This window comes from Macaca nemestrina, chromosome 20, assembly GCF_043159975.1.
Source record: "Macaca nemestrina isolate mMacNem1 chromosome 20, mMacNem.hap1, whole genome shotgun sequence".
NCBI classification, from domain to species: domain Eukaryota; kingdom Metazoa; phylum Chordata; class Mammalia; order Primates; family Cercopithecidae; genus Macaca; species Macaca nemestrina.
Genome location: NC_092144.1, coordinates 51,367,503 through 51,380,626, shown reverse-complemented (window position 1 = coordinate 51,380,626; position 13,124 = coordinate 51,367,503). Strand labels below are relative to the sequence as shown.

The window sequence follows — 13,124 nt, the reverse complement described above, 5'->3', positions numbered from 1 at the left end:
CCAGCACTTTGGGAGGCTGAGGTGGGAGGATTGCTTGAGCCAAGAGTTCGAGACCAGAATGGGCAATATAGTGAGACCTTGTCTCTGCTAAAAATAAAAAAAATTAGCCAAGTGTGGTGGTGTGCACCTGTTGTAGTCCCAGCTACTCAGGAGGCTGAGGGAGGAGGATTGCTGAAACCTGGGAGATTGAGGCTACAGTGAGCTATGATCCCACCACTGCACTCCAGCCTGGGTGACAGAGTGAGACCCTCTCTCAAAAACAAAGAAACAAAACAAACTCCCTCCCACTCAAAAAAACCTCTACTTTCCTCCAGGCTTTGCTGCCCTCGTGCTTGTCCTTCGTTGTCCTCCTCATCTCATCCCAAATTCTTGAAAGGACAAGTATGAGTTAGGGTTCTTTGGCTGCAACAGCAGAGACCGACTCTTGCTAACTTAAGCAAGAAAGATATTTATTAGAAGGAGATTAAGGTGGCACTCACAACAGGGAGAGACTAAAGAAGCAGGCTTCAGAAAAGACTAGAACCAGGGCGGTAGCAGGGATTGAAGTAGCAGGAAGGAATGGCAGCTTCCTCAGGGCCCTGGGTGCAGCATGAATCAGCTCCAATCAGATTTGGGACTCCTGTCACATAAGCTTATGATTCAGATTCCAGGGAGAGCTTCTGACGGGTGCAGCTTGAGTCATGCGGCCTCCCATGACTCCCCTTGGCCTTTGGACAGCTGGGTGCCCTGACAGTCTCATGGAAACATATCCAGTAGGACATGGGTAATGGGTACTCAGTGAAAAGTCAGGGAGCCATTACAGAGGATGGCGAAATGGATGCTGGGCAGGCAGAAACATTGGTATCCATTCCTGCTTACCAGTCCTGACCTTCACCTCCCATTTGAGTCACAGCTCACTGAAACCATTCACATTGAGCTTGTTAAGGACTTTCTCTTGCCAAATCCAGGGATATTTTTCATCTTTTTCTAAAGCTTTAACTCCATCGACCAGTACCTCTCTTTTAGAAATCTTTCCTCCCTTGGCTTCTGCATATTAAATCAACCCAAGGCCCTGCCTGCCTGCCTGCCTTCCTTCCTTCCTTCCTTCCTTCCTTCCTTCCTTCCTTCCTTCCTTCCTTCCTTCCTCCCTCCCTCCCTCCCTCCCTCCCTCCCTCCCTCCCTCCCTCCCTCCCTCTCTGTCTTTCTTTCATCTTCTTTTCTTTTTCTTTTTCTTGAGACAAACTCTGGCTGTTGTACCCCAGGCTGGAGTGCAATGGCGCGATCTCGGCTCACTGCAACCTCCACCTCCCGGGTTCAAGTGATTCTCCTGCCTCAGCCTCCCAAGTAGCTGGGATTACAGGTGCCTGCCACCATGCCTGGCTAATTTTTGTATTTTTAGTAGAGATGGGGTTTCACCAAGTTGGCCAGGCTGGTCTCGAACTCCTGACCTCAGGTGATACACCTGCCTTGGCCTCCTAAAGTGCTGGGATTATAGGCTTGAGCCACTGCGCCCGGCCTCTTTCATTTTCTTTCTCTTTCTTTCATCTATCTCTCCTTCCTCCGTTCCTCCCTTACTTCCTTCCCTTTCTTTCTTTCTCTTTCTTTTCTTTCGTTTTTTTTTTTTTTTTTTTTTTGGAGACGGAGTCTTGCTCTGTCGCCCAGGCTGGAGTGCAGTGGCGCGATCTCGGCTCACTGCAAGCTCCGCCTCCCGGGTTCACGCCATTCTCCTGCCTCAGCCTCCCGAGTAGCTGGGACTACAGGCGCCCATAACCGCGCCCTGCTAATTTTTTGTATTTTTAGTAGAGACTGGGTTTCACCGTGATCTCGATCTCCTGACCTTGTGATCCGCCCGCCTCGGCCTCCCAAAGCGCTGGGATTACAGGCGTGAGCCACCGCGCCCGGCCTTTCTTTCGTTTTCTTTCTTTCTTTTTCCTTCCTTCCTTCCTTCCTTTCTCTCTCTCTTTTCTTTCTTTCTTTCCTTCTTTCTTTCTTTCTTTCTTTCTTTCTTTCTTTCTTTCTTTCTTTCTTTCTTTCTTTCTTTCTTTCTTTCTCTTTCCTTCCTTCCTCCCTCCCTGCATCCTTTCCTTTCCTTTTTCCTTCCTTCCTCCTTCCTTCCTTTCTCCTTCCTTCCTCCCTTGTTCCTTCCTTCCTTCCTTCCTCCTTCCTTTCTTCTTCCTTCCTTCCCTCCTTCCTTCCTTTCTCCTTCCTTCCTTCCTTTCTCCTTCCTTCCTTCCTCCTTCCTTCCTCCCCTTCCTTCCTTTCGTTCTCCTTCCTTCCTTCTTTCCTTCTTTCTTTCTTTTCTTTCTTTTTTCTTTCTTTCTTTCTCTCACTCTGTCACCCAGGCTGGAGTACAGTGGTGCAATCTCAGCTCAACCTCCACCTCCCAGGTTCCAGCGATTCTCACCTCAGTCTCCTGACTAGCTGAGACTACTGGTGTGTGATAACACCCTTAGCTAATGTTTGTATTTTTTGTAGAGATGGAGTTTCACCATGTTGGCCAGGCTGGTCTTGAACTCCTGACATCAAGTGATCTGCTTGCCTTGGCCTCCCAAAGTGCTGGGATTACAGGCGTGAGCCACCACACCCAGCCCTGTTTTTTTTTTTTTTTTTTTTTTTTTTTTTTTTTTTGAGACAGGGTCTCACTCTGTCAACCAGGTTGGAGTGCAGTGGCACCATTTCAGCTCACTGCAACCTCTGCCTCCCAGGCTTAAGTGATCCTCCCACCTCAGCCTCCTGAATAGCTGGGACCACAGGCACGCACCACCATGTCTGGCTAATTTTTTGTATTTTTGGTAGAGACGGGGTTTCACCATGTTGCCCAGGCTGATCTCGAACTCCTGAGCTCAAGCGATCCACCTGCCTTGGTCTCTGAAAGTGCTGGGATTATAGGCATGAGCCAGTGCGCCAGGCCATAGTCTTTTATAACCTAATCTCAGAAGTATCCCGTCACTTTTGCCACATTCTATTCATGAGAAGTGAGTCACTTTTGAAATGAAATATAGAATGATTTAAAAAAATAAGTGAGTCAAAAGGTTCAGCCCACGTTCAAGCAGAGGGCACCACACAAGGGTATGAGTGTCAGGAGGCAGGGGTCACTGGGGCCTCTTAAGGACTGCCTACCACAGCTTCCATAATGAAGCAGGCTCACCGTTCTCTTTTCTTCTCCCTGACAGCTTCTTCTCTGGTCCATTTAGGGACTCCAGTCCTCTGCCCACCATTTTTTTTTTTTTTTCCGTGATGGAGTCTCGCTCTGTTATCCAGGCTGGAATGCAGCAGCATGATCTCTGCTCCCACTGCAATCTCTGCCTCCAGATTCAAGCAATTCTTCCTACCTCAGCCTCCCAAGTAGCTGGGATTACAGGCACCCACGACCACGCCCAGCTAATTTTTGTAGTTTTAGTAGAGATGGGATTTCGCCATGTTTGCCAGGCTGATCTGAAACTCCTGATCTCAGGTGATCTGCCCTCCTCAGCCTCCCAAAGTGCTAGGATTACAGGCGTGAGCCACCGCACCTAGCCTCTGCCCACCTTTGAAATGTGGCGCTTCTCCTGGGCTCTTTCCTGGGCTTAGAGCTTTTCACATTCGGCGTATTCTTCCTGAGGGACATCATCGACTCTTGGTTTCAGCTATCAACTCTATGCTAATAATGTCCAAATCTTCAGCCCAGAGACCTCTCTCCATGACACTACACACAACTGTATTCTAATATAACTCTTTGCTGGATCCAGGGCATGTCCCATAGGTACCTCAGATATAAAAGGTTCAAGAAAGAACTTTGTTGAATAAGTTCTGTGCCTCTATTTTTTCCTGTCTCAATGAATGGCACCTCCAGGCATCCAAGTGAGAAACGTGGGCATCATCCTTGACACAACCCTCTCCCTGACCCTCATATCCAAACATAAAGCCCTGCTGACTTGAGTTACTTCCGGGTTTTTTAAACCTGTTGCCTCCTTCATGTCCCTGATACCAATGTCAATACTGGCCATTAGCATCTCTTGCCTAGGCTATTGCAGTAGCTTCCTGGCTTTTCCTGCCTTCATTCTTGTTCCCTCAGATTCATATTCTCAAAAATGCAAAGCTGCTCTTGATGAAAACCCATCAGCCGCTCCCCATGGCCTCCTAGATCAAAAGATATTTAATGATTGGGCCCCATCTAGTCTCTCCAGCTGCATTTTTCTCTTATGGTTTATGCTTTAGCAATCCCAGCTGCCTACAACCTACTCTTCCTGCACACAACCTACTCTTCCTCACTTGTGTGCTTTTGTTCATGCTTCCTTCCAATTTTAATGACCCCTTCAGAAGGACTATTTCCTCTTTAAAAGTCTTTTTTTTTTTTTTTTTTTTTTTTTGAGACAGAATCTCTCTCTCTCACCCAGGCTGGAGTGCAGTGGCACGATCTTGGCTCACTGCAAGCTCCACGTCCCAGGTTCACGCCATTCTCCTGCCTCAGCCTCCCGAGTAGCTGGGACTACAGACGCCCACCACCACGCCTAGCCAATTTTTATTTTATTTTTATTTTTAGTAGAGACGGAGTTTCACTTTGTTAGCCAGGATGGTCTCAATCTCCTGACCTCGTGGTCCACCCGCCTCAGCCTCCCAATCCCCTTTAAAATTCAAGAAAATGCCTGGTGTAGTTGTGCACACCTACAGTTCCAGCTACTGGGGTGGGTGAGGCAGTAGGATAACTTGAGCCCAGGAGTTCAAGTTTGCAGTGAGCCATGATAGTGCCACTGCACTCCAACCTGGGCAACAGAGTGAGACATCATCTCAAAAATAAGTAAAATTCAATTTTCCCGGTCTAGTTTTGTGTCCTAGCACACTATACTGTTGTGATTTATATATGCATTTGTGTCTCCTACTGGACCATGAGCTTTCTTGATGGCAGGAATTGCGTCCTGTTCTGCTTTGTGTCCCCAGTACCTTCTATGGAGATCATACAAGTATAGGTACTCAAGCTATGTGTATTGAATGGATGAATGGATGAACTGGAGGTGTACATTAACATATGATTTATATTAGTTGGTTCTTCAAGTCAAGTAGAAGTTAGCCAGGGTAAGAAGAGTGAGAAAGGCATTCCAGTTATAGGGAACTGCAAGTACAAAGGCCAGAAGGTTAAGGGAGGTGAATTCAAGGAAGTGGCAGTGGTTTGGTGTGGTTGGAGTATAGGGTGCATAGTGGTGCTCCCAGGAGCCAGTTACTGTGAAGGTCTGAAAAGCTGAGTAAGGAGTTTGGCTTCTGTCGTGTGTGCAACAGGGAATAAGAGTTTGAAGCAGGGGAGTGATTTGATCAGAGCCATATTGTAGAAAGATTAATTACCTCAGTAGTCAGTGTGGAGGATAGACTAGAAAGGGGGCAAGACGGGAGACTGGGAGGCCAGGTAGGAAGGACATCCATGGGCCAAGCAGGAGATGTGGAGGCCTGAACTAGGACACTGGGTGCAGGGAAGAGAAGAGGAGATGGATTTGAGAAATACTCAGTTGAACTCTATGAAATTCCCGTTTTGTAAGAAAAAGCTAGGTGATATTGTCAATTTCATATATTCATAATTTTTCATATTAATATTAATGAAGTAAATGAACTGGATGGGATTTCAAGTCTTTGATTGGATGTGAATATGAGGAAGAGGAAGGTGTCAAGGACAGGGACCGTTTTTCTGACTTGAATGCCAGAACGGATGGAGTGTCACCATGGGGAGCGGGAACCAAGGTCTGGGGGCATGGTAGGGTAGATGACATGTTTAGATTAGACATGTTGATTTTGAGGTATTTTTAGAACCTCTAGGAGGTGGCTGGGTATCCTGATGTGAAGCTTAGGAGAGAGGGCTAAACTGGAGACAAATTTAGTGATTACCAGCATAGAGAAAGCAGTTGTGGGAGGAGATGATTCACCCTGGGAGAGCAGCCAGACAGAGCTGGAGAACCAAGAGAGTAAGGTTTCTTAGACACCAAGAAGATTTTGAAAAGATATCTGTGGCTACATGCTGCAGAGGAGAGTCAGATAGGACTGGAAAGTGTTTGTTGGATTTAGCAAGGAGGAGACTGTCAGGAACAGGGGTGTGTCTTGGGGGACAGTAGTGGGAGTGGCTTGGACTGGCCTCTGGAAGGGCAGGCTGGGCCTGGACTTGGAGGTGTCCCTTCATCCTTAGTAATGCATCACTTCAGCCACCAGGGGGCAGTGGCCACATGGAATCCAGGTTGGAGGGATTCACTGGGGCCCACAAGCTGTTGGAGATGTGGACAGCGTTGGGGGACAGGTCCAGAGCAGAGGATGTTTCCTAATGGAGAGAGACATCCCCATGTGAAAAGAGCAGGGAGGAAGTTCTGGGAAGGGCAGCGGGAAGGAGACCTTTCTGTGGGGCAGACAGGAGGACAATTGGAAATCCCCAGTCCTGGCTGGGTGCGGTGGCTTACGCCTGTAATCCCAGCACTTTGGGAGGCCGAGGCGGGCGGATCACAAGGTCGGGAAATCAAGACCATCCTGGCTAACATGGTGAAACCCCATCTCCACTAAACATGCAAAAAAAAAAAAAAAAAAAAAAAAAAAAAAAAATTAGCCGGGCGTGGTGGCGGGTGCCTGTAGTCCCAGCTACTTGGGAGGCTGAGGCAGGAGAATGGCGTGAACCCGGGAGGCAGAGCTTGCAGTGAGCCGAGATTGCGCCACTGCACTCCAGCCTGGGTGACAGAGCTAGACTCTGTTTCAAAAAAAAAAAAGAGGCCGGGCGCGGTGGCTCAAGCCTGTAATCCCAGCACTTTGGGAGGCCGAGACGGGTGGATCACAAGGTCAGGAGATCGAGACCATCCTGGCTAACCCGGTGAAACCCCGTCTCTACTAAAAAATACAAAAAGCTAGCCGGGCGAGGTGGCGGGCGCCTGTAGTCCCAGCTACTCGGGAGGCTGAGGCAGGAGAATGGCGTGAACCCGGGAGGCGGAGCTTGCAGTGAGCTGAGATCCGGCCACTGCACTCCAGCCTGGGTGACAGAGCGAGACCCCGTCTCAAAAAAAAAAAAAAAAAAAAAAAAAAAAAAAAAATCCCCAGTCCTGGCCCAGTGCGATGGCTCATGCCTGTAATCTCGGCACTTTGGGAGATCAAGGCCAGTAGATCACCTGAGCCGAGGAGTTCGAGACCAGGCCATGCAACATGGCAAAAACCTGTCTCTACCACAAAATGCAAAAATTACCAGGGTGTGGTGGCGCACGCCTGTCGTCCCAGCTACTCAGGAGGCTGAGGCAGGAGAAGGTTGAGGCAGCAGTGAGTTGTGATTGCGCCACTGCACTCCAGCCTGGATGACAGAGGGAGACCTTGTCTCAAAAAAAAATAAATAAAAAAATCGGCCGGGCGCGGTGGCTCACGCCTGTAATCCCAGCACTTTGGGAGGCCGAGGCGGGCGGATCACAAGGTCAGGAGATCGAGACCACGGTGAAACCCCGTCTCTACTAAAAATACAAAAAATTAGCTGGGCGCGGTGGCGGGCGCCTGTAGTCCCAGCTACTCAGGAGGCTGAGGCAGGAGAATGGCGTAAACCCAGGAGGCGGAGCTTGCAGTGAGCCTAGATCGCGCCACTGCACTCCAGCCTGGGTGACAGAGCGAGACTCTGTCTCAAAAAAAAAAATCCCCAATTGTGTCTTGCACTTTCCTTCTCTCTGGGCCTTTCCAGGTGCAGGTGGGTTTTATTCAACATGGTACTTCCAATAGCCATGGGTTTGTATTTTGAACGTTGATTTTCTTTGCTCTCACTTCTTGATAGTCTTATTCTGCATTCTGTGTTCAAAACATAGTGAACTTTTTTCAGTTCTCACCTGCTTCCATGTGAAAGCTCTTCTTCCATGGGAACGTCTCCTCCATCCTGACTCCTCTTTATCCTTCAGGTCTTACCTCAGGCATCACCTCCTCTCAGAAGCCTTCCCTCACTGCCCCATCCACCTCCTCTTGGCTCCCATAGAACTTTATCTTGAGTCTTGAATATTCTGGCTGGTAATAATTTATTTATTTATTTGCAATCAGCTTTATTGTGATACAATTTGCATGCGATAAAATTCACCAGTTTTAAGTATACAGTTTGATGAGTTTACACGCACACGCAGTTGTGTAACCACCACCACGATCATGTTACAAAACATTTCCATTACCCCAAAAAGTTCCCTCCGGCGCCTTTGCTGTCAGGTCCCCTCCTTCCACTCCAACCCTTTTCAACCACTCATTTGCTTTTCTGTCACAGTAGTTTTGCTGTCTAGAATTTCATGTAAATGGAATCCTACAGTGTGTGGTCTTCTGCATTTCTCACTTTGGTTGTGAGGTACATCTGTGTTGCTGTGTGTATCAATAACTGTGTATTTATTGTTCATTCCCCCCCGGCAACAACTTCAGATGAGGGTCTCTATGAGGGCAGAGTTGTGTATCATTTGCATTTGTTTCTTCAGCTTGCAACATAGTGCTAGCCCATGATGGTATTCGGTACGCAAGTCTTAAATGGAACCAAACTGAATGCTCAGGAAGAGTCAGCCTGGGAGAGCTTCTGAACCCAGGTGTGCATAAGGCAGGACCCATCTGCAAGATGCCTCATGGCCTTTGCATCCCACTCCAGCTGCTCCTCCATTTACCCTGGCTGGTTCTGTTCAGCAGGCCCTCACTTCTCTGGCCTTCTCTAACCCGCTTCTCTTCACCTGGTCTTCGATTCCCCGCTTGTGGTCTCAGGGCCTGCTCCATTGCCTGCTCCATTGCCTGCTCCAACCTCCTCCTGGTCTTTGGAAGTCTCCACACCACTGAGCCCTGGCCTCCCTGAGTCTGCCAGTCTCTCCACTCCTCCTGCCTGTCCCAGGACCCTACCCACTTCAGATAACTCCACATGTCAGTCCAGCTCTGCGTACCTCTCTCTTTGTGCCTCCGGGTCCCTCTCTCTGGGCCCTTTCTAGGATGATGGAGACAGCTGGCTGCCCCATTCTAGGGAGCTAGGTGGTGATTCCTCTTCCTTTATCTCTTTTGCTTCACCTTCATCCTCCGACTCAAACACCTCCCCATAGGAGATCACTGGGGCAACCTCTAAATTTCATTCGACCAGAAAAGCCTTTGTCTGTTTCTTATTTCTTTCCCTTGGGTCTTTATCTCCTTCTCCCATCTTCTTTCTCCTCTCCCCAGTCCCCTTCACTCTTCCTGATACCCTCACTCCACTCTGCTCACCATTCACCTCCCTTCCTCCTTTTCCTAGCTTCCTCTTTTCTCTCCCACCCATTCTCCTCCTGTCCTTGTTCTCCTCCTTCCTCACCCACCACATCTCCCTCTGCCTGTGTCCTCAGGGCCTCCTCCCTTCCTTCTATACATCCAGTTCCAGGTCCAGGTCTGTCTCTCTCTCTTTTTTTTTTTTTTTTTGAGACAGAGTCTTGCTGTATTGTCCAGGCTGGAGTGCAGTGGCACAATCTCGGCTCACTGCAACCTCCGCCTCCTGGGTTCAAGTGTTTCTTGTGCCTCAGCCTCCCGAATAACAGGTCTCTTCTTTTTGCCCCTTCTCCTTGCACCACTTTTTTTCCTTCTCTCCAGTTTCTTCCCTTCCTGCTTTGTGCGCCTTTGTTTCCCTTATCTCATACCCTTTATCCTCAGAGGTTGGAAGGGAGCCCCAAGACTCGTAACCAAGACACCAAGATGTACACACACACACACACAGCCACAGATGTGTGAACAAATGTTTCATTAATGAGCAAATGCATCTATCTAAAGATATGTTCAAGGCTGGGCGTGTTGGTTCACACCTGTAATCCCAGTACTTTGGGAGGCTGAGGTGGGTGGACCACCAGCTCAGGAGTTTGAGACCAACTTGACCAACATGGTGAAACCCCGTCTCTACCAAAAATACAAAAATTAGCTGGGCGTGGTGGCATGCGTCTGTAATCCCAGCTACTTGGGAGGCTGAGGCAGGAGAATAGCTTGAACTTGGGAGGTGGAGGTTGCAGAGAGCTGAGATTGTGCCACTGTAGTCCAGCCTGAGTGACAAAGCAAGGCTCTGTCTCGAAAACAAAAAACAAAAAACAAATAAATAAATGTATGTTCAGATGCACACACGCAATTAAAGGCATCCATAGCTTGCAATGTTTTGTACTTAGTATACGTCAGGTACTATTATTTGTATACATATTTCCGAAAGATGAACAGGCAGAACGAGGAGGGAATAAGAGCTGAGCTCACTTGTACAGGAAGATCCATGTACATGCACACCTGTATCCAGAGATGGCCCTCACTCAGACATGCACACACACATATTCCTCAGAGGAATCTAGTACTTCTGGAATTGGGCTATTTCAGAAGCCAAGAAAGCACACATGTTTTTGCTGTGTTGTATGCAGTGTATGGTGTACATCTTTGCATGTGCCTGGTGTGTATACATATGCTGCATCAGCCTTCGTGGGATCATGACTCAGGGCTGCGCGGAGCCCTAGAAATCAGTTAGGGCAACCTGCATGTGGGGATTGCTTGAGTCTCTTATTGGATCTGACTTTTGTAAGTCCGTGAGGGATGTCAGCTTCTGCTTAATATGGATATTCTGGATAATTAAGATACCAATCATGCATAGGCTGTGGACCACAGACTCTTAACATGCTGGCAAGTAAGCACATGATATGGACTTAGCACATATCAAACGAAGTTTTTTGGATCCTTAAAATTGGTTCTTTAGCCTGGGGGAACATATGGAGACCTCATCTCTGCTAAAAAAAAAAATAATACTAGGTGGGTGTGGTGGTCATGCCTATAGTCCCAGCTACTTGGGTGGCTGAGGCAAGAGGGGATTGCTTAAGTCCAGGAGTGTGAGGCTGCGGTGAGCCATGATCACGCTGCTGCACTCCAGCCTACTTGACAGAGGGAGACCCTGTCTCAGAACAAATAAACAAACAAAAATTGGTGCTGTGTGCTTAGTGTATACTCACTGCACACACAATTATTATGTACTTGGTCATTCTTAGAAAAGATGAGCCCTCCCACCCCATCCATGTACTGGTCCTTGTAGGAGCCAGGGCCAAGAGAGGGAACAGGACATCCTTGGCCTCTGCCCTGTCCCTGCTTCCCTTCTAGTAGGTACTCAGGTTGTCCATAGCTCCTCTTGGGTCTATTGTACACGTACAGACAGAGGGACCTGGGAGTCTTCTGGGTAGCTTCATTGCAGGGTCCGGTATTCCTTTTTGCTCTTTCCAGAGTGGATAGTATGTGAGCTTTCATTATACACATCATTTTTTGAGTTCCCTCCTCACTAGTGGGACCCTATGTGCCTTTGCATGCAAGCCGAGTGGGTGTTTCTTATGTTCAGTTTTGTTATGTGCCTTCTGTGGGTCACCAGAACCTGCTCATGGGTGTCTCTTATGTTCACACTAGCTAAGTCTATTAGGTTGGTGTGCCTGCTTTGTAGGCACGGGGGATGGGGTACTTCCTGCATTCGTTTGTGTTGTGATCACACAGTATAGGTCCCAGGGAGGCTGCTTGGTAGGTGGCTATGGGGTGGTTCCGTATCCACTGTGTTCATGCCCTGTAGGCCCATGTGCCTAGTTTGTGTGCAGGTGGAGTGGGCGTATTTATTTGTGTTGTGAACACACCGTGTGTATCCCAGGAGTCTGCTCTGTATGGGGGGTATTAAGTGGTCCCATGTCCATTATGTACTTGCTGCATAAGACCCACATACCTACTTTGTATGGACAGAGGGTGTTTCCTTGCATTTATTTGTGTTGCGCACACAGTGCGGGTCCCAGGAGGCTGCTCTGTACAGGGAGTAGTAGGTAGTTCTGTGTCTATTATGCACAGGCTGCACAGGTCCTGGGTACTTACTTTGTACGCCCACGGGGTAGGTGTTTCCTATATTTATTTATGTTACGCACTTCCAGTGTAGGTCTCGGGAGCATTCTCCATACACGTGGGCAGTTGGTGATTCTCGTGTTTCACACACACACACGAGGGTCCCGCATGCCCACTCAGTACGCACGGGGTAGCCTTGCTGGTAACAAAGCGAAGGGCGGCTGCAGCTGCTAAGCCAAGACCGCGCAGCGCGTGCCTGCGTCCTCCTCCTCCTCCTCCTCCCTTTCCCTCCCTGCCTTCCCCTTCCTTTTTCCTCCCTCTCACACCCCCTCCCAGGTCTGGGTACCACTTGCAACCCTATCCTCCTCTTTGCACCACTGTGCCCCTGCCAGCAGGGGGCAGGAGCCATGCACCCTCCCAAGACCCTATGCCCACCTTCCTCTGGTCGGAGCCCCTTCACCCTTGGCCTTCCTTTCCTTCCTCCCTGTCCCCAAGCCATAATGTGCCTGGCACAGGGGAGGTGCTTGGTGACTGGGCACTGCCCTCCTCTCTTTCCTCCCCTCCCCTCCCTTCCCCACTCCTCTCCTTTCTGCTATTCTTCTCTCCCCTCCTATCTGCCCTTTCCCCCTTGGTGCTTCCCTGGACCCTCTTGTCACCTTCCTACTTTCTGCTCTCACCCCAGCCTGTCCCTTCCTCCTTTACCTGGGCTCTGTCTCTTTGCCCCCCATCCCCAACCTCGTCTACCAGATCTCATTCTCTATTTCTCACTCTCCGTTTGTCTCTTCTTGTCTCTGTCTCGCATCTCTCTGTGGATCTCTGTCCAACAGAAAGCCTCTTCCAGTGCCTTTCTCCATCTCACTGTGTGTCTCTCTGTGTGTCCCCTGAGGTTCCTCTGTTCCTGTCACTTTCTTGCAGTCTCTGTCCATGTCTCTGCATTTCTCTGCCTCACTTTGACTCTCTGGGTCTCTGCCTTTGCTTTCTTTCTCTCACCATCTCTGTACTTCTTTTCATCTCTTTTTATGTCTTGATCTCTGTTTCTCTCTTTGCACATTTCTTTCTGTCTCTGTTTCTTAGGTTCTCTCTCAGAATCCCTATGTATATTTCTCTGTGTTTCTGTCTACACCTCCTTGTTTGACTCTGTCTCCTTGTTTGACTCTGTGTGCCTTTTTCTCTCTCAGTCTCAGTCTCTGTATCTTTTGGTCTCTGTCAGTGTCTGTCTTTCTGGCTTTGCATCTCTCTGTCTCTCTTTCTCTGTCTCTTTCAATGGCTCTTTCTTAATCTCTGCTTCCTCAGGTCTATCTCTCTTACCTCTGTGTGTGTCTGCCTCTGTCTCTATGTCTCCCTATCTCTGTATCTCTGCAACACTGCCTTGCATCTTC

The 13,124-nt window shown here is 48.8% G+C and overlaps 1 protein-coding gene across 1 annotated transcript in view; it reads left to right on the top strand.

The window, feature by feature from the left end:
- LOC105495271 (POU class 2 homeobox 2) overlaps window positions 1–13,124 on the top strand; it is a 108,980-nt gene that overhangs the window by 6,340 nt on the left and 89,516 nt on the right. The window lies entirely within an intron of this gene.